Source organism: Microcebus murinus, chromosome 21 (assembly GCF_040939455.1).
Source record: "Microcebus murinus isolate Inina chromosome 21, M.murinus_Inina_mat1.0, whole genome shotgun sequence".
Classification (NCBI taxonomy): domain Eukaryota; kingdom Metazoa; phylum Chordata; class Mammalia; order Primates; family Cheirogaleidae; genus Microcebus; species Microcebus murinus.
The window spans coordinates 24,543,883-24,568,544 of NC_134124.1; the positions used below are offsets into that span (position 1 = coordinate 24,543,883).

At 39.2% G+C, this 24,662-nt stretch overlaps 1 non-coding gene across 1 annotated transcript; it reads right to left on the minus strand.

Moving 5' to 3' along the window:
- Nucleotides 1–13,934: 13,934 nt before the first annotated feature.
- FAM200C (family with sequence similarity 200 member C) lies at nucleotides 13,935–24,589 on the minus strand. The gene is made up of 3 exons (XR_012914001.1): nucleotides 24,153–24,589; nucleotides 23,251–23,328; nucleotides 13,935–20,888 (listed from the first exon to the last, which is right to left on the minus strand). It is a non-coding gene; the product is annotated as a family with sequence similarity 200 member C (transcript).
- Nucleotides 24,590–24,662: the final 73 nt, after the last annotated feature.

Consider the following 24,662-nt stretch of genomic DNA (forward strand, 5'->3'; position numbering starts at 1 on the left):
AGCACTCAAATAAACATGCAATTCAAAAGTGTGGTAAGAGTTATGAAGAAAAAGGAGATCATCTATGGGAGAGAAGGGTGGTATGGAGTCTGTGAGAAAACTTTTTGATTGGGAATTTTGGATAGATCTCTTTGGTAGGTAACATTTAAGCTCAGTCCCAAAGGATAAAAAGTGGGTAGCCATAAAAAGTGCCAGGCAGAAGAAACAGTATGTAAAAGCTATATTAGCCTTTCTAAACATCTTTCTCGTGTTCCTCCATGTAATAACAGAGAATAAAGCCTAAACTCCTGAAGCCTTTTTTGTTGTGGGGCTGTCCTGTGCATCGCAGGATTTTTAGTAGGAGCTCTGGTTCCTGTCCACTAGGTAGTACCTTGTAGTAGTAGCTCCCTTGCCTCCAGCTGTGACAACCAAAATGTCTCCAGACATTGCCAAATGTTCCCAGAGGGGCAAAGCTGTCCTCTGTTGCACACCACTGTGCTATATATAGCCCTGCTCTGGTCAGAGTGGTCTCTTTCTGATTCTCAAATGCACCTTCAACATTTATGTTTCTTCATCTCCAGATATGTGGTTCCCTCTGATTTGTATCTGCTCTTTTGCCTCTCCACAAAGTCTTACCCATATGTCTATTAGAGCTGAACGTTTTTCTACCGGGGAACTCTGTTTGGATGACTCTCATGTGTTTTGGGCCATAAGGAAAGAGTGGTCCATCCAAGTGCTCTGCCTGCCCTCTGGCCACAGAGGCAGAGGCGTATGAATTACATACTCTTTCCTTTTCTGCCTGGGTAAGAGTAAAAATGGGCCGGGCGCTGTGGCTCACACCTGTAATCCTAGCACTCTGGGAGGCCAAGGCAGGCGATCACTGAAGGTCAGGAGTTTGAAACCAGCCTGGGCAAGAGCAAGACCCCGTCTCTACTAAAAATAGAAAGAAATTAATTGGCCAACTGAAAGTGTATAGAAAAAATTAGCCGGGCATGGCGGCACATGCCTGTAGTCCCAGCTACTCGGGAGGCTGAGGCAGGAGGATTCCTTGAGCCCAGGAGTTTGAGGTTGCTGTGAGCTAGGCTCACACCACGGCACTCTAGCCCAGGCAACAGAATGGGACTCTGAGGGTCAAAATGGTGGGCATTAGACCCAAGTGAGCCAATCAATAAGTCTTTCCATGTGTTCTCCATGAAAAGTTGTTGCTTTTCTTCTGAATTGTTAACTACAAAGATATAATTCTGTGCTGCCAGAAGCTGTATTTTCCTGCCACGTGGAGAGAGCCTACTTTAACGGCAGGAGACAATGACATCAATACATAAATAGAAGCAGATTCAAGAAGAACTGAAAGGTGGAGAGAATGCAATGACTACGTTATTAAACCCTTTGTTCAGATACTTGGACTAAAACAGTCACATTCTCATATTCTTTTTCTTTCTTTCTTTAAGCTAGTTTGAACTGTCTCTGTCAGTAACCATGGAAAGAGTCCTAATGCAATATCCTTCAATTCCTTGTTCAGATCTCTCTTCTTTCCTGAAGTTCTCTCAACACAGAACAGTATGAAGAAAATGCTTTCTCAGAATTCTTAACTAGTGGTTTGCTGGATCTCAGCAGCCAATTCTGTGCTTCTCCTCCCAACTCTGAGTTCAGTGAGGCCATGTTGGTAGCTTGAAATCATCACAGTGGGAGTAATTATACCAAAACTGGGAAATGCAATTGGGCTGTCTTCCTTTCACCCCACTCCCCAGCCTGTTCACCTGCACACCACCGTTAGATTTAGATCCCTTCTCAGTTGTACCACCTACTTGGATAGTAATCATGCACTGATTTGTGTCATCTTTTGGTTTTTGAAAATGGTGAAATTGAGAGGACAAGTACCCTCTATGCTGCATCTGAATCTTCAGAATCTCAAAAAAAGGAAAGGTTTTGAGAAATAATCTGGTCCATGGCCCTCATTTCACACACAAAAACAAAGAGGTCCAGAGTCCTTCAGTGACTTGATAGTTGTGGAGCCAAGATGCAGAGAGAGTTCAAGATCTTTTGACTTACATCCATTATTAAAATGTAGGCTTTTTTTTTTTTTTTTTTTGCCATTTTTCAACCCTTTCTCCAATTTTGGTACAAAAAATGTTTAAAAACTACTGATGAATCATTCCAAACAGCTGATGGCCAAGACCCAAGTTGTCATATGCTCACTTTCAACAAGGGGCTTTGCAGCTGTGAAGTTCTCCAGAGTGAGATCATTCCTGACGGGGTCTCAATAACGTGGCAGTACTGGGGAGACAGCTGTTATAGGGAGGACTTGTTGCCATTCCACAGACTTCTAAGACAGCAAAGCTGGGGAACTATACTCACTGTTGTAATGTCGTTTGAGGGAAAAGATCAAAATAGCTTAGGTTAAAAGACTACAATGTTAAAGGAAATGTTGGCTGCTCTGTGTACTGTGTCACTTAGAATGAAACAAGATCAAACTCCAAATAAAGCTTGCAGATTTATAAAAATTCAAAAAATATATAGCAGTTCTGTTTCCAGGAACTTATTCTGAAAGTTTACATATGGATATTCATTGCAACCTTGTTTAAACTAATAAAAGACTGGAAACCATCTAAATGAACAGCAATAGGGAACTGATTTAATAAATCAATGCACATACATACGTAGAGGCAGAACTCTATGTACTGTATGGAATTATCTCCAAGATATATTGTTTAGTGAGAAAAATAAGTGGCAGAACCATGTGTATATTTTGCTACTATTCAATTTAAAAAAAGATAGAAAAGGGGAGGAAAACACACAAACATGAATGAGTATAAAAGCATAATCTATTTCTGGAAGGAAGTAAGAAATTGTAACACATGAAGTTGTCTCTGGAGAGGGGAACTAGAAAACAGTGGTGTGAGAGAGACTTATTTTTCACTGTATGTTTTTGGGAACTATTTGATTTTTAAAACCATGGGAATATGTTACTTATTCAACACTCCTTCTTCAATAAAATAAAAAATAAAAGCGTATGCTGCATTATAGTTTTTGAAAATTCTTCCTTTGCTCTTACTGGCTGGATCTGAGGATATGGCAGAAAGTTTGGACAGTTAATAACAGTAACCACCTTACATTATATACTTTCTTTTAAAAAAAACATTTAAAATAGTACTTTGCTCCATCTTCCAAATTTCGGACGAGTATTTCCCCCGTTATCAGCTGAAGGAACTGAGGCACAGTGGCAGGCCATCTTCTTAAGGTTACGCACTGAATGAGGGGCAGAGTTGGGATTACTCAAATCTTGGGACCTATGGGGTGGCAGACAGCTTCAAAAAGCAGAGTACTTTTCATGCGAAGGAAGAGAAGAACCAGAGAGTTCTGAGAGGCTTTTCTTACCTAAGGCTTCAGGAAAGTTAAAGCCTTGAGACAACTAGAGTCCCAGTACAAATGAAATCAGACCAAAATAGACACCACTTACATTCAACGGGAAATGACCCAGAAAAGTTCCAACTGGCTTCCAGATGTAACTTGAAGGGCCTCAGCTGGAGAGACTTCATTTTGGAATCTGATGCAAAAAGCTCTTGATGAGGTTTCTCAACTCAGTGTGTGGATCAGAAATGAACAAACATTTGATTTTAAGAAAATGCTCTGCTAAGACGGTCTAGAGGCTTCTGCTTTGTAGAATCAAACTTTGAGAAAGTAGTATATGAAATGAGTCTAGAAACAAGCTTTGCCACATTTTGCCAGCATAATTTTGTGAGGGAATATGAGAAATAAAGGATTCATTTCTGCCTTTTGGCTGGAAAGAAAAGTAAAAATCCCAGATTAAGGAAATGAAACATGATTAAACTGCATAAATGAGATTTAGCTAGTGGCTGGAAAGAGATACTTTGCCTGTTAGCTGTTTTGAAGTAGATGGAGACTAATTTCTCTAAATCTTGTATTTCAAAAGACTTATTTTAAAAGACATATTTACTTTAAATAACACTCAGAAAACACTTAGCTCTATATACCTCATCCACTTAATTTACATGCAGTAAATTTAATTTACCCACAGTAAATTAAAAATCTTGAAGCATACAAGAATGTGTCTAGTATGCTAACATTGTGAAGAAAAAAAATGTTACACACACACACACACACTGTATATTGCATAACCATCTCTTTAAAGATACATAACCTGGTAGCAGTAGCTGCCTCTGGGGAGGAGAATTATGGAATTGGGAGATGTAACGGGAGTCACAGCTTTCACTGTATTGTTGCAATTTATCATATGCATGTATTACAGATTAAAAATAAAACATACTCCAAAGAAAGCTCAAAGGGAAAAACATAGCTTTATAATGGAGAGATTTGGTAGCCACTCTGTTAACCAAGTAAGCAAATTTAGCATTACCAAAGGTGTAACAACCTGACATTATGTACCCACTAATATGATACTAACCTGAATCTAACCAAGCCTGTAGACCTAACTTCTGATTAGCAGAAAACTTCTAGAATAGTGGAACTAAATAAAATGGCATAAAATAAAATAATCAGTTCAGTGAGTGAGATACTCTTCAAAATGTTAATGTAATGAAAAAATAGAAGGGTAGTTGAAATTTCAGGAATAAAAATATTTTGGGTGTAGTTGGAGGAACTTTGATATGGTCTGAGTATTATGCAATATTATAATGGTTTTGTGGTTACATAAGATATTGTCCTTACTTTTAGGAGATGCATGCTGAAGGATGTAAGGGTGAAGACATGTAACATTGGGAACTCACTTTAAAATGACTCAGAAAATGTAGGCGTGCACACATACACACACACACACACACACACAGTTATTACAGTTTTTAAGCCGTAGTCTCTCAGCTCCAAACTCGGCTATGGTGACGTCAGGGTCTTTGCAAATCACATTTCTCCTTTGCCAGCTGGCCTTCTGTTAGTCTGCCAACAGGGGGCACTAGAGGAAGACTGGAAATCTAGAGTGTCAAGGAACTTGGTCCTTTTTGTTTTGTTCCTGTTACTGTCAGGATCACCAAGCAACAGTTCCTTCACCCCTGCAATGACAATTATTTCCTATACGAGCAACTGGTTCATTTTTTTCCCACAACCCCAGAACCAGAATCATTACACTTCTTCAGACAACGAGTATCAGCTGGCAGATTCTCTCTGTCTCAGCTCTGTGGGACCCTCCATCCAAGATTCTGTGTTTTAATAATCCCAAATTTTTTTCCATGTTCACCTGGCCATAGGGATGGTATCTGCTTTGTGCATTTATAACAGTATTTCTTTAACTTTTCCAGCTCTCCAATACCTGGTTAATATTTCTTTAAATTCTCTCTGTGAGAGTAACTGGTATAGTTGCTTTCTGCTGAATGATGAAGAAATTGGTATCAGGACTCTCAGAGATGGAATTCTTGAAGTGTTTGCATCTTTCTTTAGACTTGAATGCAATGTTGAGCTCCTTGTCATGGAACTAGGATGCTGGTAATCCATGGCATGGAGTGGCACTGGTTATTCAGTAGATTATTGTGATAAAGAGCCCCCTGAAGCAGGTATCTTGGGTGCCCAAGTGGCTGCTGGGAATAATGACGACTATAAGGACTGTGTGGTGGAATGCCATCTTCTGAGTGCATTGGAGTGCTTACAGAAAGAAAATGTCACACTCAGCTCTTTCAAATCTTAGCTCAAGTCCCAGAACTAGATAGCACCCATGACAGTCCTAAAAGTATCTCAAATCCCTTGTAGCTGCAAGAACAACCTGCTGAAATTCAGAGACAGTATTTAATTCTGAGTGTTGCAGAATTAAATGTAAGTTGAATTTGTAGCCTAGATCTCTCAGTGAAAGTTAGGGTGAGGACTGGGAAAGTGTCCCCGAGACTTCAAATGAGGACATCTGTGTGGACATGGATGAAACTGAAAATCTTAGCCTCTGAGTCTTCTTTGCCTTCACTTTCCATGTCTGAGATTACCCTTCCTTTGCTTGAAGATTCTGTAATAATCTCACCTGAGGCAGGTGCCTTTCAAGGAGATGCCTATGTTCTTCAAGACATATCCCAACTACTCCTTGTTGCCACCAGACCCCAAACGAGGGTCAAAGTCAGCATATACCAAGGGAACAAGTACAAAGTCTGATCTTTTTTTTTTTTTCTTTTTTAAGACAGTCTCATTCTGTTGCCTGGGCTACAGTGCCGTGGCATCAGGCTAGCTCACAGCAACTTCAAACTCCTGGGCTCAAGTAAGCCTACTTGAGTAGGATCGAGTAGTAGTCCTGAGTAGCTGGGACTACAGGCATGCACCTGTAGTCTGTAGCCACCATGCCCAGCTAATTTTTTCTATGTAATTTTTTTAGTTGTCCAGCTAATTTCTTTGTATTTTTTTTAGTAGAGACAAGGTCTCACTCTTGCTCAGGCTGGTTGTGAACAAAGTCTGATCTTGAAGGAAAGATTTCATAATCAAAAATAACTGCAAGATTTTTCTAATTTATATAGGCAAAAACCTGATGAATATGTGTGGGAATGGGATTCTAAGAGCGTTAGCCCAAAGAAGGCAGAAATATAACAGGCCAAATTTACTGATATGGGCGTAATTATTAGGGATTCTGGATTTAATGAGCTAACTTGTATTAAGAATTCACTTACTTGGTTGACAGAAACTTGGACTAAACAGTGAACTACATATAACGAGTTTGAGAATCCCAGAACTTCCTGGTGTAATGTGGAGAAAAGAATCCAAAGACTCAGAGAATCTTAGTGATCAGGCAAATGTTTTGTTTTGTTTTTTTCTCTATACCAATTTGTAATGACCACTAGAAGCAGTTTGTTTTTACCTGGATGAGCCAAGAGACCACCTTCACAGACTTGCCTTAGGGCTACATCATTTTACTGACTGCTAAAATGTAGTCTGCAGAGATCTTGATCATCTTGACATTTCACGGAGTAATTGATGATATTATGCAGACTGGATCTTACAAGATAGTAGCAAGTACTTCGGAGTCTTACTAAAATGCATGTGAGTCAGAGAATATGCGAGATAAACACCACAAAAATTCAGGGACTCACAACCTTGGTTAAGTTTCCTATGAGCTAATAGTCTGGAGCATGTTGTAATATCCTCTTCAAGGTAAAAGACAAGTTGCTGTACCTTGCATTACCTACCACTACAGCAGATGTACAGGGCTTTTTGTCTTTCGGAGGCAACATATACCACATTTGAGTGGTGTTGCCCTGACCCATTTACCAAGCAACCATAGACTGCTAGTTTTTAGTGTAGACCAAAACACAAAAAGGCTCTGCAGCAAGTCCAGGTGGTAGTGCTATTAACAGCTACTCTGCCACTTGGTGCTTAAGACCCAGTAGATTGAATGACACTTGAATATGGTAAATAGAGATTCTTTATGGAGCCTTTGGAAAATGCCAATAGAACTGAAGCATTGACCTCCAAGGTTCTGGAGAAAATCCATACCCTCTTCTGTAGATAACTATCCTTTTGAAAAATAGCTTCTGGTTTGTTACTAGGCCCTGTTAAGAGTGAGCACCTAACCATGGGAATGGGTGTTATCTGATCTGGAAAGCCATAAATTGGAGTCTGCACAGCAGCAATCTATTATCAAATAGAAATGGTACAGAAGAGACAGAAATTAAGCAGATTTGGAAAGCACAAGCAAGTTGCCTAAGAAGGTGGCTTAACTCTTTTGACTCCTACTTCTGCCGTAAGGCTTCTTTTTTCTCAATCCATAACCTTGGCTGCATGGGGAGATCCTTATGACCAGCTGAGTAGGAGGAAGAAACTTAGACCTGGTTTATGGTTTATTCTGACAAATATGCTAGTATGAGCTAGTTGCTGCAAAAACTGTTGTAGCATTACAACCCCAATCAGGTATGTCTCTGAAAGATTCTAATGAAGGGAAATGTTCCTAGGGAGAATTCTGAGCAGTACATTTTGTTGTCTACTATGACCAAACTGAGCAATATCCAGAAGTATAGATCTAAACTACAGTAGTCAAGAGGAGTTACTAATGGTTTGATGGATGGTAAGGGAATTGGAAAGAATAGATCTAAAGAAAAGTGACAAGAAGGTCTGGAGGAGAGATATGTAAATGGACGTCTCAAAACAGGCAGAGAATTAAAGATAACTGTGCTCCAGGTGAATGCTCACCAAAGGACATGTGGCCATAAGAATGCACTTTGCAGACTTGTAACTATAGGACTACAGGGAATGTAATTAACCAAGGGCCCCAGCTGCTGCACTCTGAAATTCATCATTGCATTTGTGCCAGTTCATGCTTCCCAGGGGCTACTCCCAGCAAATGTCTGAGCATGGCAGGAATACTAATGTATGCCTATTCCTGGTATATAAGGTCTCTTGTGATGGCTGACTTTGAGGTCTTCTTAATTGCCTTGCTGAGCCTAAACACACAGAGACATCCATTCACTACAGAGGATGCTCTCAATAATCAGTAAGACCAGATGAAACACTTTTCACATAGGCCAATGGAACAGATTAGGCTGTAGCAGTCCCCAACGGTTTTGGCACTAGGGACCATTTTCATGGAAGACAATTTTTCCACAGACTAGGGGCGGCAGGGCAGGGTGGGGGGAGATGGTTTCGGGATGATTCAAGTACATTACATTTTTCTTTTTTTTGAGACAGAGTCTTGCTCTGTTGCCTGGGCTAGGGTGTCATGGCGTCAGGCTAGCTCACAGCAACCTCAAACTCCTGGGCTTAAGCAATCCTTCTGCCTCAGCCTACTGAGTAGCTGGGACTACAGGCATGCGCCACCATGCCCGGCTAATTTTATCTATGTATTTTTAGTTGTGCAGCTAATTTCTTTCTATTTTTAGTAGAGACGGGGTCTCACTCTTGCACAGGCTGGTCTTGAACTCCTGACCTTGAGTGATCCTCCCGCCTCAGCCTCCCAGAGTGCTAGGATTACAGTGTGAGCCACCACACCCTGCCTCAAGTGCATTACATTTATTATGCACTTTATTCCTATTATTATTACACTGCAATATATAATGAAATAATTATACAACTCACCATAGGTTGAGTACCCCTGGATTAGAGAACCTAAAAATAAATCTGTGTATTTATAGCCAACTCATTTTCAACAAAGGTGTCAAGATCATACATTGGCAGGAAGGCAGTCTCTTTAATAAATGGTGCTGGGAAAACTGGATATCCATAAGCAGAAGAATTAAACTAGATCCTTATTTTTCACCATATATAAAAATCAACTAGGCCGGGCGCGGTGGCTCACGCTTGTAATCCTAGCACTCTGGGAGGCCGAGGCGGGCGGATTGCTCAAGGTCAGGAGTTCAAAACCAGCCTGAGCGAGACCCCGTCTCTACTATAAAAATAGAAAGAAATTAATTGGCCAACTAATATATATATATAAAAAATTAGCCGGGCATGGTGGCTCGTGCCTGTAGTCCCAGCAACTCGGGAGGCTGAGACAGCAGGATTGCTTGAGCCCAGGAGATTGAGGTTGCTGTGAGCTAGGCTGACGCCACGGCACTCACTCTAGCCTAGGCAAGAAAGCGAGACTCTGTCTCAAAAAAAAAAAAAAAAAAAAAAAATCAACTAAAAATGGAGTTGATTTCTAACCTAATGATCTCCCAAAGGCCCCATCTCCAAATCACACTGTTACACAGATTAGGGGTTAGGACTTCAACATATGAATGTGTGGGGGACACAAACATTCAGTCCATAACAGAGTGTGGCAACAGACTGATGCCCATGGAACTTATTGGTTTTGTCATGTAATTCATCACCCAGAAGTAGCTGGTCTGTGAGAATGATGGAATGATCTACTTAAGACTCCAATTACTTGCAACTGAGAGAAAATACCCTAAGGTTATTTATTATGAGGTTATATCTTATAGGATGCAGTATGTGCTTAGAATTGGTAATTCAACAAATATGGTCTCCCACTCCAGGCCAGGATAAGAATCTAGGAATAAAGCGGGCATGACTCATGTTACTATTGCACTCAATAATTCCATTCACAGAACTTTTGCTTCTCATTACTGCAACTGTGAACTCAGTTTGGAAATCTTGTTTCCCAAGGGAGTAATGCTTCCATCAGGGGACATAACAGTTCTATTGAACTGGAAGTTGAGACTACCACTGGTTATTTTGGGCTTGTGCTTGTGAGGGTTAATCCCAGTGGACCTGAATGCACAGCACCAACTCCTGATGAAGGCATAATAGGTCTTGATTAATAATGTTGTTTGGTAATACACATGGGGAGCTTCAGGGTTTTTTGTACCAGTTTGTCAACACTGTTTAATAGCGAGATGGATGATTTACACCTGGAGACCTCTGCCCCTCCCTCTCTCCTCCTTCCCCAGTGACACAAAAACTTCGTAGCTGGGGCTTGTTATGAAGCAAGAATATATCCGTGTGACCATCAGGGTATAAAACCCCATTTTGGACCCTCTGGTCCTGAGGTGTTCCATGCTCATACTGGTGATTCTTGATCCAAAAGAATGTATCCCTACGCCTTCTATTAATTTCCCATTGCTGCTGTAACACTTCACCACAAAATTAGTGGCTTAAAGCAATAAAAATATATTTATTATCTTACAGTTCTGGAGGTCAGAAGTCCAGAATCAGTCTTATGGTCTAAAGTCAAGGTGTCAGCAGGGCTGATTACTTCTAGAAGCTCAAATGGAGATTCCATGTTCTTGCCTTTTCTGACTAGTAGAGGCTGCTTGCAATCTTTGCCTGGTGGCATCTTCTTCCATCTTCAAAGCTAGCACAGTAACATCTTCAAATCTCTCCCTGACTCACCGACCTTTGCTTCTGTCCTCCCATCTCCTTCTTTGACTCTCCTGCCTCCCTCTGAGAAGGACCCTTGTGACTACAATGGGACCACAGGATAATCTGGGATAATCTCCCCATCTCATTCCCTTCAATTAATCACATCTGCAAAATCCCCCTTGTCACATAAAGTAACATATGCATAGGTTTCAGAGATTAGGACACAGACATCTTTGGGAGTCCATTTTCTGCCCACCACAGGCTCTGACACAGGGAGGACAATTAAAGCTCACAACTGTCCTCACCACACCACTTGGCATGAAGCAGACATTGGCTATGATGTGTAGCCTTATTTTAATGCTATTATATTGTATCCTTTTCCTGTAATAAACTATAGATCTGTTAGCTTTGTCATTCTGGGTCTTGTTCTTTAGCCATTGAACTTTTGCACCATTAGCACTGGGCTCCCCAAGTCGCTGAACTAATAGGCAAAGATTGGAGACACTTTACTGGCTGGCGTGACTGACTGTCTCCAAATGGAGAAATTGGGTTGCTGCTACACAAAGGGAGAAAGACTATGTATGGGACACCAGTGGATGCTCTTAGGACACCTCTTAGAGCTTCTATGTCCAATAGCAAAGATTAGTAAAAAGCAATCATTCTTTTCCAATTTGGATGCCTCTTATTTCCTTGCCTAATTGCCATGACTAGAACCTCCAAGTACAATGTTAAATACAAGGGGTGAGAGTGGACATTTTTGTCTTTCCTGATCTTACGGGGAAGGCTTTCTTTTACCACTAATATTAGCTGTGGGTTTTTCATAAATGCTCCTCAAGCCGAGGTTTCCTTCTATTTTGTTTTTTTCATTAAAGGATACTGGATTTTGTCCAGCACTTCTTCTGTCTGTTGAAATGATCATGTGGTTTCTTTCTCTCTTTTTTGAGACAGAGGCTTACTCCGTTGCTTTGAGTACAGTGTTGTGGCATCAGCCTAGCTCACAGCAACCTCAAACTACTGGGCTTAAGTGATCCTACTGCCTCAGCCTCCTGAGTAGCTGGGACTACAGGCGCACACCACAATGTCTGGCTAATTTTTATATTTTTAGTAGAGATGGGGTCTTGCTCTTGCTCAAGCTGGTCTTGAACTCCTGAGCTCAAGCAATCTTTCCACCTTGGCCTCCCAGATTGCTAGGATTACAGGCATGAACCACCATGCCCAGCCCATGTAGTTTCTTTTATTCTATTAGTTTGATGTATTATACTGACTAATCTTAATGTTGAGCCAATCTTGTATTCCTGGATAAATCCCACTTGGTCATGGTATATAATTTTTTTTTTCCCCGACAGAGTCTCAATCTGTCACCTGGGCTAAGAGTGCAGAGGTGTCATCACAACTCACTGCAACCTTAAACTCCTAGGCTCAAGTGATCCTCTTGCCTAGCCTCCTCAATAGCTGGGACTATAGGTACGTACCACCACACTCAGATAATTTTTGTTTTTTGTAGAGATGAGGTCTCTTGCTCAGGCTGGTCTCCAACTCCTGAACTCAAGTGATTCTCCTGCCTCAGCCTCTCAGAGTATTAGGATTACAAACGTTAGCCACTATGCCCAACTTATAATCTTTTTTATATGTTGTTGGATTCTGTTTGCTAGTATTTTGATGAGGATTTTTATGACCATATTCATAAAGAATATTAGTCTGTAGTTTTTTGTGTGTGGTATTTTCCTGGTTTCGTATCACAGAATGCATTAAGTGTTCCTTCCTCTTCAATTTGGAAGAGTTTGTGAAGAATTGGTGTTCTTTAAACATTTGGTAGAATTCACCAGATGACAGTGAAGCCATCTGATCCTGAGAATTTTTCCGATTACTGGGCTTTTTTGATTACTGACTCAAATCTCCTTACTTGTTATAGCTCTACTCAGATTTTCTATTTCTTCTCCAGTTTTGGGAGTTTGTGCCTTTTACAAGTTTTTCCATTTTATCTAGGTTATCTAATTTGTTGGTATACAATTGTTCATAGTATTTCCTTATAAGCCTTTTTGTTTCTGTAACATTGCTGGTAATGTCCCCTCTTTCATTCTTTTGAGTTGTGGTCTTTTTCCCCTAGGTGAGTCTAGCTTAAGGTTTGTCAATTTTGTTGATCTTTTCAGTGGACCAACTCTTGGTTTAAATGATTTTTCTGTATTGTTTATTTATTTCTACTCTAATCTTTATTTCCTTCCTTCTGCTTGCTTTGGGTTTAGTTTGCTCTTGTTTTTCTAGTTTCTTAAGGTGGAACTTCAGGTCATTGAAGATTTTGCTTTTTAACATAAGCATTTACAGCTGTATATTTCAGTATTATCTTTGTTGCATTCTGTATGTTTTGGTATGTAGTGTTTTTGTTTTCATTTATGTCAAAGTATTTTCTAATTTCTCTGTGGTTTATTCTTTGACCTACTGATTATTTAGGAGTGGTGTGTTATTTTATGCAAGGATTATTACTGGTAGTTAACTTTATAATTTAGTTTTTAGGCAACAGAATACTTTGTGGGATGGCTACTAAATATGAGAAGTGAGTTCAGACTTTGTGTCTCATTTTGGGGAGTGAGGATGTATCTGTTTGTTAGGAAGGATAGTTATGTCTTAAAAGAACTACCAAGCTATATTTATTGTATAGAAACTGAAATATGTATAGAAGGGTATAAATGGATGTTGAGTAGCCAAAGGGTCTTTATCGCCTTTATCTTTCTTTATCACCTAGCTTTCTGTTAGGCTCATCATACTGGAAGCAATTCCAGTAGCAGCAGCTGATTTAAGTTTTTAGTTTTTTCTCACTTCCAAAACCAGTCTCATCATGCCCTCTCAGATGGCTGCACCAGCAGTCTAGCACCTGTTCTTGACTTTTAAGCTGATAAAACAATACCATTCAAGCAGGGTCCCCATACCAAAATGGGTCTCATTTCCAAGGACCCTTCATCCAAGCTTCTAAGTTTCAATAATCCCAACCTCTTTTATTGTTTACCTAACCCTGTGATGCTGGCTGCATCCTGCATTTACTTATCTTTCTGATACCTCAGTATCTCCTTTCACCTTTCCAGTTCTCTAATATCTGGTTGATGGTTCTTTATAGTGGATTTTATTTGTTTAAAAACTGGTATGGAAACAGAAATCATACCAGTTTTTTTTTTTTTTTTTCATGGAACTTCAGTTCTGTGATGTTCCATGAAAAAAAAAAAATAAAAAAATAAAAACTGGTATGATTTCTGTTTCCTTACTGGATCCTATTTGATACATACACCTATACACTTATATAGACAGATAGCTATGGCAAAATGTTAATTTTTGAATTTAGAAAATAGGCACATGGGTGTTCACTGTATTACTCTTCCAACTTTTTGGTACATTTAAAATCTTTCATAATACTGGGGATAAAGGCTCTAGAAAATTTGGATAGGGCTTTTGTTAGTAAAAGGATAAACAGGAATTGTAATTGGTCCATAAATCAAACTGATGGCACTACAAAAACAAAACACCCCAAACCAAAACAAAAACCCAAAGTCTAGTTTTCTCTTTATATCTAGAAAGAGCTCTTCACAATGATGTCAGTGCCACCAAAATTACGCAAATAAAATATGGCCTCTGTGGAAAAAGTGAAAGGGTTTTGTAGGGAAAACCTGTTTCATCTTACAGGGGAGAAAACTGAGGCTCAGGACTGGTAACTGATGTCCAAATCACATAATAAACTTAATTGAGACATCATTTTCCCATTACTGATTGTTAGTAAGATTGGAAAGCAAGTATATGAGGCAAGTCAGGAAACAAATAGGCTTAAGTAAAAAAGGGAACACATTAGTGCATATACATGAAAGGAAAAAAAGGTATAACTTTATTTAGAGGCTACAGTAATGCCATGAGAAATCTTTTCCCTTTTCTTGGCTTCTCTGTTAGATTTATTCTCTGGCAGTTTCTCTGTATAAGGTAGCAAAATTGACCATTGGAAGTCCAGACACATCCTGCTAATTGACATGTATAGCATCTTTCCCATTAATGCCAGCAAAAGTATTGGAGCTAACTCTATTCGCCAAGATGGGGCCATATGGACTTAATGGGAGTTGAGGGGAAGGAGAGTTCCTTAAAGAAAAATCAGGATGCTATTATTTTAAAGAAGCAAGTGGGTTGGGTGTAGTGGCTCATGTGGTAATCCCATAATCCCAGCACTCTGGGAAATTGACATGGGAGGATTGAGGCCAGGGTTTAAGATCAGCCTGGGCAACAGTGAGACTGTCTCTACCAAAAAACAAAAACAAAAAAACCCAAATATATATATATATATATATATATGTAAACTGGGCATGGTAGCTCATGACTATAGTGCTAGCTGCTCGAGAGGCTGAGACAGGAGGATCACTTGAGTCCAGGAGTTTGAAGTTACAGTGAGCTATGATCATGCCATTGTACTCCAGTGTGGGCAACAGAATGTAACCCTGTCTCTAAAAAAAAAATAAATAAATAAAATAAAAGCAAGTGAATGAATAAATGTGTTGAACAGGTCAAAATAAGATGATCATCTGCCAGATCTTTTGATTCCCATATGCTGACAGATACAAAGTTTATACAGCTAGTAAGTAGACAAGCCAGACAGAACTCAAATCCATTTCTGAATTTCAGTAAGATCTGTAGCAAATTTGTAAAAACAGAAGGAAAATAACCTTAGGTATACCTTTTTATTCTTAGAAGACAAAGTACAAACTATAACAAATTAGACAATAACCTTATATTGCCCTTCAAGTTAAGGTAGAGTTTTAAAGCTTTAAATTTGACTTTTCTAAATGCTTGGTAAACATTAAAACCAACCTTACAATATTTTGATATAATTTAGTGCTAAAAAGACTCTACACTATAAATATCCAGAGCCAATTTTTAAAAAGATATAACTCAAGTATTGTTTTGATTCCCATTGGATCATGTCTGAAAATGCTGATTAGTTCACTGACTTCAAGCAGCTTTTGGTAGCTTAGAAAAGCAGCCAAGGCCGGAGGCGATTGCTCACTCCTGTAATCCTAGCACTCTGGCAGGCTGAGGAGGGAGGATCGCTTGAGGTCAGGAGTTCAAGACCAGCCTGAGCGAGAGTGAGACCCAGTATCCACTAAAAATAGAAAAAATTCGCCGGGCATGGTGTCACATGCCTGTAGTCCCAGCTACTCGGGAAGCTGAGGCAAAAGGACTGCTTGAGCTCAGGAGTTTGAGGTTACTGTGAACTAGGCTGAGGCCCTGGCACTCTAGCCCAGGAAACAGAGTGAGACTTTGTCTCCAAAAAAAAAAAAAAAAAAAAAAAAGCAGCCAGTATGTCAAAAATCCACATGCTCAAGCCAATTTTTTATAAAAAGCCATTTATATCTTCTCTTTTCCAACTTTGTTTCCCAGTGATTTCTTGCAGGCTGGTAGTTACTGGCTCCACTAGAGTTCTGTCTGTCAATTTTGAGCCAGCAGAGGCTTAGGCAGGACATTTTCAATTTGAGTCACTAATACCTTTCTAGAGATGTTTAAAATCAGGTATTTGGCTAAACCTGTAATGAGAGTTAAGTTTGCTTTTAACCAAACTTGCACAGAGAGTGACATCTGCTGGTCATAAAAATTACCACTGTTATCCTGTCTTAATTCCTTTTCAAAATTTATCAATGACTCTATTTAAATAGTAAAACTATGAGAAAAACAATGATCTCTTCCTTGGGAAAAAAAGAAATTAATGTGTATGAATTTTTCTTTTTTTGAGACAGAGTCTCACTCTGTTGCCTGGGCTAAGTGCTGTGGCGTCAGCCTAGCTCACAGCAACTTCAAACTCGTGGGCTCAAGTGGTCTTCCTGCCTTGGCTTCAGGAGTACTTGGGACTACAGGCATGTGTCACCTCACCCAGCTAATTTTTTCTATTTTTAGTAGGGATGGAGTCTCACTCTTGCTCAGGCTAGTCTGTAACCTCCTGACCTCAAGCGATCCTCCTACCTCAGTCTCGGCCTCCCAGAGTGCTAGGATTACAGGTGTGAGCCACCACACCCAGCCAGAATTTTAGACTAAAAAAAGAAAGAGGCCAGGCGTGGTGGTTCATGCCTATAATACTAGCGCTGTGGGAGGTGGAGGCAGGCGGATCGTTTCAGCTCAGGAGTTTGAGACTAGCTCTGAGTAAGAGCAAGACCCCATCTCTACTAAAAAAATAGAAAAAAATTAATTGGCCAACTAAAAATATATAGAAAACATTAGCCGGGCATGGTGGTGCATGCCTGTAGTCCCAGCTACTTGGAAGGCTGAGGCAGGAGGATCACTTGAGCCCAGGAGTTTGAGGTTGCCGTGAGCTAGGCTGATGCCACGGCCCTGTAGCCTGGGCAACAGAGTGAGACTCTGTCTCAAAAGAAAACTCTAAATTTCTTCATCATTTTAGCAAACACTGCAGTCTCTCTCATTTGATCAGAAGAAAAAAAATAGTTGTAAAATCTGAAAATGAATTCAAAACCACCTAGCAATTTCCTTAAGAATGTCCTTTGGATTTTTGTTTCAGAAAAGTAATTAAGTCTAAGAGAGAATTCTAATAGATTCAATGAAAGAATGGCTATCAAAGGTCATTTTATCCTAGTCCTTCTATTTTATTATTAGGTCCCAGGCTTCATACATGCCCTTGCGCCCATTTCTACATCCTTCCTATTTTTAGAACTGCATACAAATTAAACTTTATATATGTACATCTAGATTTATTCCTGTGTTAGTTTTGGAAATTTTTCCCACTGTTTGTGAGGGGAGAATTTTCCTATTATAACATGGAAAGTTAGAACTTCTATTCTGTCACTATATTTTTAAAGGAAAAAAGGAATGTATTGATATTTACTGATAAAATATAAACTTTGATTTATACTACACAAGTTGCATCTCTAAATTTGGTAGTCAGATTCTATTTCCTGTCACAGTTTTTAAAAAAATTTTAGTACTATAAAAATGTAGTGATCATCCACCTTATAATTAAAACTTTTGGACATATAGGATTCTTTCCACGTGATAAATTTCTAGAGGAAAAAAATCTCAAAGAACCCTGTTATTACAGTGATATAATAAAAAATTGAGAATGGTAGAAGATGGACATTTTGTAAATTCGATTCTTCTTATCTAGAGGAGTCAATATATAACTTCTAAAGTTGATAAAACTACCACATGTGCTTAGTATGAACATATTACTTAGAGATATGGGTGGAATCACAGGAAGTTAAAGTGGAAATGGTTACAATAATTGGGCAAGAAGGGGATTGTGGCTTTTCCTCACAGGACTCTCTATACCATTTTCCCCTCAGTCTTGAGTATATACTACTTTGATAAAACATTAAAATTTTAAAATAAAAATGTAAATTTATTTAAATAAAAAATAAATTTTGCCAAATTATCATCCAGAAAAAGTGTACTAAGTTGGATTCCCATGAGGAATTTTTGATGGCCTGGAATTACTCCAGTGATTTCATGTCAATTTATTTATAATTTATACTCTAACCGACTCAAAAATTTTGAACTTAGAAAAAAATGCATATAGTCCAAGATGTGATATAAATGAGGAGCTTGGAGTAAAGAAAAAATAAGTGGAGGAAAAATTAGATTAAGCCAAAGGACCAAAAATTCCATTGGAATTATCTGGAAAGCTGGTTAAGAATGGGGATCTTTGACATTACTGCAGACCTGGAAAATCAGAATCTCTAGGGGAAGGCTCAAGAATCTTACAGCCTTGATGACCTAGAGTCCTAAAGTAATTTAGAAGACAAACAGTAACTAATACGATATTAGCATATTTATTAATATCATGGTATTTAAAGCATGGGATCTAAGGGAATAGACACTGTGAGACGAACTCCAAAGAGTATATTTAAAAATAAGTCTTATATAAGCTAGATTATCCTTTTTCCCATTATATTTTATAATCCTCTTCCTATTTCATTAACCTCCCCATAATAACACAAAAATGGGAGGATTTGGTCATTTTGTCCTTTGACTTTTGGGAGGTCTTCTCCTTCTCTTGGCTCAATTCCTAGCCTATTATTAAACCATTCAGTTGGATATTCTAGTGCTTGAGTGTCTTTCTTATGTGCCACATCAACAGGTTAAACAGATACTCAGAATTAGAAAAATCTTATGCATCAACTAGGTAGTAGTACTTAATCTTTTCTGCAGTTTGTGTTCTTATTCTCAAAACACACTTTCACATGCCTCATTAAAAGTTGCTAAATTTTTTAAACATAGAATTCAGTATACCATAAATATAAAAGGAAAGAAAGAATTGTAGCTTAATTTTACAATATTAAGAATATATTAAAATTATACATTAAAAAAGTATACCAGCTTACAGTGACTTCTGCTGTAGATGTAGCTTTTGTTCAATGATGTCTGAGAAACGAGGAACTTTTTTTGAAATAGCCACACGAATGTCATCACTCAGATTAAAGCAGCTTCTGGACTTTGTTTTAAAATGTAAAAGTGATGAAAATCCCAACTCACAAAGGTATGTAGTTGCAAATGGTGTAAGTATTTCTAGAGCTGTCTTTGCCAGGTTTGGAAACACTGTGAATTGAGCACACCAAAAATCCTCAAGCTTCATTGTCTCAAATTCCATTAGGATTTGGCCACTAGCTCGTAATTCAGCAAGATCATTTTTCATTAAATAACCATCATTGACAAAATCAAGATTAAAAAGAAATGGATCTAGTATCCATTTACTTGCCTCATCAAGATCTCCAATAGAGAAATATCCATGTAAGAAGTTGCTCAACTGTTGCAGATGCAGTGTTATTTCAGCTGCAATAAATACGTCTTCATTATCTGAAACAATTATTTCTTCAAGAAAAGGAAAGTTGGTAAAATTTCTTTTCTCAATTCGTTTTTGCCAAAATGGAAACTTCCTAACAAAAGCAGATAACTTCTCCCTAGCTGATACTGTGTTCATCCCAGTCCTTTGCATAGAGGCGCTAAGTTCGTTTAGGTGTTTGAATAAATCTGCAAGGTATGCTAGGTGAATTTTAAACTCTTTATTTTCAAAGACATCAACTAAATTACTGCTTTGGTGGTGAAGAAACTGATTTATTTCTTCATACATTTCAAAAATATGAGCAAGTATTTGGCCTCGGGAAAGCCACCTCATTTCAGTATGGAAAAGGAGGACACTATATTCTATACCAATTTCTTCAAAGAAGGCCTGAAATAGTCGATGATTTGGAGCTCGCCCTTTGATGAAATTTATTACCCTCACCACGGTAAACAGAGCATCCCTCAATTTTGTAGGCAATGTCTTTATGACAAGTGCATGAGGATTCAACAAACAATGTGTGATCATGATATGAGGTACCTCTTTCTTCACACAGGCAACAAATTCTGAATTTTCTCCTAACAGAGAAGAGGTACCATCAGTACAAACAGAGCCACATACATCAAGTGCTATCTTATGTTTCAAAAAGAAATCTCTGAAGAGATTGAACACATCTATTCCTTTCATGGTTAACTGCAATGGTTCACAGAACAGGAATTCTTCTATGATCTCTCTTTCTTTTATATATCGCACAAATGCCATCAGTTGACTGCAGTCATCCATGTCAGTTGTCTCAGCAAGCTGAATACCCACTTTAAGAGAACTGGCTTTGATATCTTCTAGAACTTGCTGTAAGATATCCTGGCTCATTTCATCAATTCTAGAATGGATCACATCATCTGATAAGGGTACCTGCTGAAGCTTCTTTTGTGCATCTGGTCCCAAAACTATTTGTGCTATTTCCAATGCACAAGGTTTCACTAATTTTTCAGCTATTGTATGAGGATTCTTCTCCTTGGCACATAAATATGCAAACTGATATGACGCTTGTAATAAGGCATCCTCATGAGATGCAACTCCAAATGCTTTCAAGGTTTTACTCTGATCAGATGGTGTAGGCATATGCTTCAGGCTATTGAGATCATGCCCAGCTACACCACCATGCTGTCTGTTAAAATGGTCTGACAGTTTTGATGGCCTGAGGTCAGCATTTGAAAATACTGAGTTACATAACACACACTGTGGGCGCTGAGTTCCATCAACCTCTGTTGTACAGGTGAACCAGTAACGAACATAGTCATCATCCCATTTGCGTTTCTTCGACATGGCACACAAAAATTCTCAGGTAGTACTCCAGAGATGAAACAGAATTTTGCTTTGGGAGTAAAATAACCCACACATTAAAAATCAGTTGGCTAATGGAGTTTAAACAAAGCCACATCACCTGCTATCTTGTCATCACATGCTATCCTGTACATGTTAAATATAACCTGCAGTTTGAAGTAAGCCATGACAGAATGACAATGCAACTTACAGCTAGTAACTCATGGCTAATGAGTTAGCCTGGAATAAATGAATGCCAGCAAATTATACATGGGAGATTTGAGCTTAGCCAAGTTATAAATACCAGTAAGTCCTTTATTGGTGAATCTTACTATGTTGCCCAGGCTGGAGTGCAGTGGCCCAATCATAGCTCTCCGCAGCCTCCAACTCCTGGGCTCATGTGATCCTTCTGCCTCAGCCTCCTGATTAGCTAGGACTGCAGACATGCACCACCATGCCTGGCTAATTTTTCTATTTTTTGTAGGAAGGGGTTTTGCTTTATTGCCCAGGTCGGTCTCAAACTCCTTGGCTCAAGCGATCCTCTCACCTCAGTCTCCCAAAGTGCTGGGATTACAGGCCTGAGCCATTACATCCAGCTAGTTCTTTTTAATAGTTAAGTGTTAAAGAGGTCTGTAAAACTATTTGATCCTTGAGCAGCTTTGACTGCAACTTAAGCAGAAAATTTCAATCAGGTCTTTAAGTAAGCCACCTTTGACACCAAGGCAGGCTACAAATTTGGCTTAGAGGTTCCTGGCTGCCAAGTGTAACATACTATCAATCCATGAGTTGTCCATATATAAAAGTGAAACAATTTGCTCAGGAGAAACACGACTAATTCCTTTTACTGAGACTTAAGAAAAATTCGTCTCATATGAGAACACCCTTAACTACAATAAGAAATTTCACAATGCTTTTTCATCTAAGTTTTTACCCCTCAGTAAAAAAGCCGAAACAATAGAATGAGAATAAACAGCATTCTTAAGGTTGAGTTTAAGACAAAATTAGAATATAGAAAGCAGTGGTTCTCTAGTTTAGTAAATGGAGGAATTATCTGGGTCCCTTACTAAAATGCAGATTCCTGGCCCCACTCCTAGAGATTCTGATTCTCTAGCTCTAGAGTAGGAGCTTCCAAATAAGCATTTATGTAATGTTTATTAATAGTAACTAGAACAGTGATCTGTAACAAGAGATGCCCACCACAATCACTGGGAACCTTTTTGAAAGTATACATGTCCCTTTACCTTAGAACTAATAAATCATCTCCAGAAGCAGGACAAAGGAATATGAAATAAAAGTAGTCTGGATGATCCTGAAACACATCCTAGTAGGAAGTCAGATTTAGAGGAATGAAAACATATCCTTCAAACCAATCCCTAGTTTGCACATATTCCAGGTTGCCATTTAAACAGTCCACATGCTTTAATAGGCATTTAAGTTTTCTGAGTTGATGATGGCCTCCTCTAAAAGTTAAGAGACTTAAAGAAAGCCATGCCTTCTCTCTTTTTTTCTCTCCTTAGCAAAGAGTAAGGGTATAAGCCACAGCTAAGCTCAAACAGATCTTAGAAAACAATTCTATTTCCCAGATCAATTAGTAATCCCCAAAGTTTTCAAAGTTTCGTGCAACAGAACATGGCTGAAATAATTTAATAGGTACACATTTAAATCAAAATACCCACTTTGACCATAAAAAAAAAAAAATCACAGTAAGTAAGCCAACAGCTGGATGTGGTGGCTCATGCCTATAACCTAACTACTCTGGAGGCTGAGGCTGGAGGATCGCTTGAGCCCCGGACATTCAGACCAACCCAGGTGATACAGCAAGATCCCTTCTCCAGAAAAGCCAAGAATATCTACTTAAAGCACTAGCTTTCTAGTGAATCTGCCAAGATGAACTAGTTGTAAACTGTACTTCTATGTAACTTAACAAGTTGGTCTGTCATATAGTTGTTTGTTACAAGCCAGTTAAAAACTGGAGTATGTCTGCCAATCAAAAAAGGCAATCTGAAGTTTAAAGAGTTAATCTAATCTAAACCTCCATCTCAAGGAATAAGACTCTACACCACTGTGTCATTAATTATAATAATTAATTAATGACAATAAAATGACATCACCATAAAAGTGTCTACTTTTCTGTATTCTGTTATGTATATTTACCATGTATATTTGGAGAGGCAGAGGGAATGAAGGAAAAGCTTTGTTTAAGGCTCATTAGAAACCATTACAGGAACTGTTAAGAGTTCATTCCTATCCACCCTAACTATGGTACTCAAGTAAATTTTACGATTTACAATTTACCTGTTTTGAACAAAATATTTCTTAGGAAAATCCATTTACAGTATTTATAATATTATTCTCCATCCTACTCAAAAAGGGAGGATAGCAAGAATTTTCAAGATCCTCAAAGATGAACTTACCGCCCAAGAGGCTTTCTTGTGTTTTAGAACCTCACAATTTTCACTTGCTCCTTTGTGGTATTTAGGAATTACAATATCCTAAAAAATGTAAACATCAAAAAAGCATCATCATAATAAGGAATTATTGTTAATTTAAACAGGTATTAATTTAATGGCATTGTGGTTGTGTTTTTAAAAAGCCATCATTTGTTAGAAATACGGACTTAATTATTTTACAAGTGAAATAATATTTTGGATTTCCTTTGAAATACTGTACTTCAGCACACACACAAAGTGGGGTGGAGATAAAAGATGGGCTGAAAGTTGGTAATTGTTGAAGCTGGATGACAGGTACACATCATGACACCATTCTTACTATTTTAATGTAGACTGGAAATTTTCCGCAATAAAAAGATAAACAAAATGCATTATCTTAAGACAGATATTCATTTTAAGAATGATTCTTCTGAGAGAGATGTAGAATGGAAGACCTGATATATGACAAAGTAGAATGTTTCTGCAAGTTTATGAAGGGTAGATACGAAAAAGTATCACAACTGAGAGAAAAATCAGTTAAAAGTGAACATTCACACGACAGAAATCTTCAGGGAATGCTAAAATACAAACATTCCAGCAGTGAAAACACCAAAAGTTGAGTTGCAAAACTAAAACTCCAAACCAGATACAATTCAACTTTTATCTAGCTACTGCCTATGCAAGTGCACAGTAGGCGCTGGTGTTTGGGAGGCAGAGGATTCAACCATCGCGTTTTACAGTTAAAATCAATAGTCAGGGGAAAGGGGGCGCGGGAGTGTGGCAGCTCCGCAGACGCTGCAGAGACTAACGCCTGGGATCGTGGCTCTGTCACTTACAGGCTGGGACTTTTCCAAGCCTCAGTCCTTCGAGGGAGTAACAGTACCTACCTTCCAGGGTTGCTGGGAGGTTTAATTATGAGAATGCATGCAAAGAACACGTAGCCCTTAACTGACAGGGCCTGGTGGTGTTATTGTGAAGGACGGAGATTTTTAAAGCCGGCCGGGCGAGCGAAGGGCGCCAGCCGCGAGGGAAAAAGGACGCCGCTCGGTCTCCGCCCGCCCGTCTCCGAGGAGCCTGAGGCGCAGGCCCCAGGGATGCTCGGGCTTCCTTTAGGCGCCCGCTTCAGGTTCCAGTCCTGCCCTCCGCTCAGCCTGGACGCTCAGCCTATGGCCATCGGAACCAGTCCAGGCGGGGGTTCCTCAGGTCGGAGCCCCCAGCAGGAACCTGCGGAGCGCGGGGAAACAGCGAGATGCGGAACCAGCTCCACCTCAGCCAGGCCAGGCTTCCATCCGGGTTCTCCCGGCTGCTTCCCGCCGGCAGGCTAGGCTAGGCATCTTCCCGCACGCAGGCGCAGTAGCAACCGGCTGAGGGGGCCGGCGGGCTGGAGTGGGGAGCAT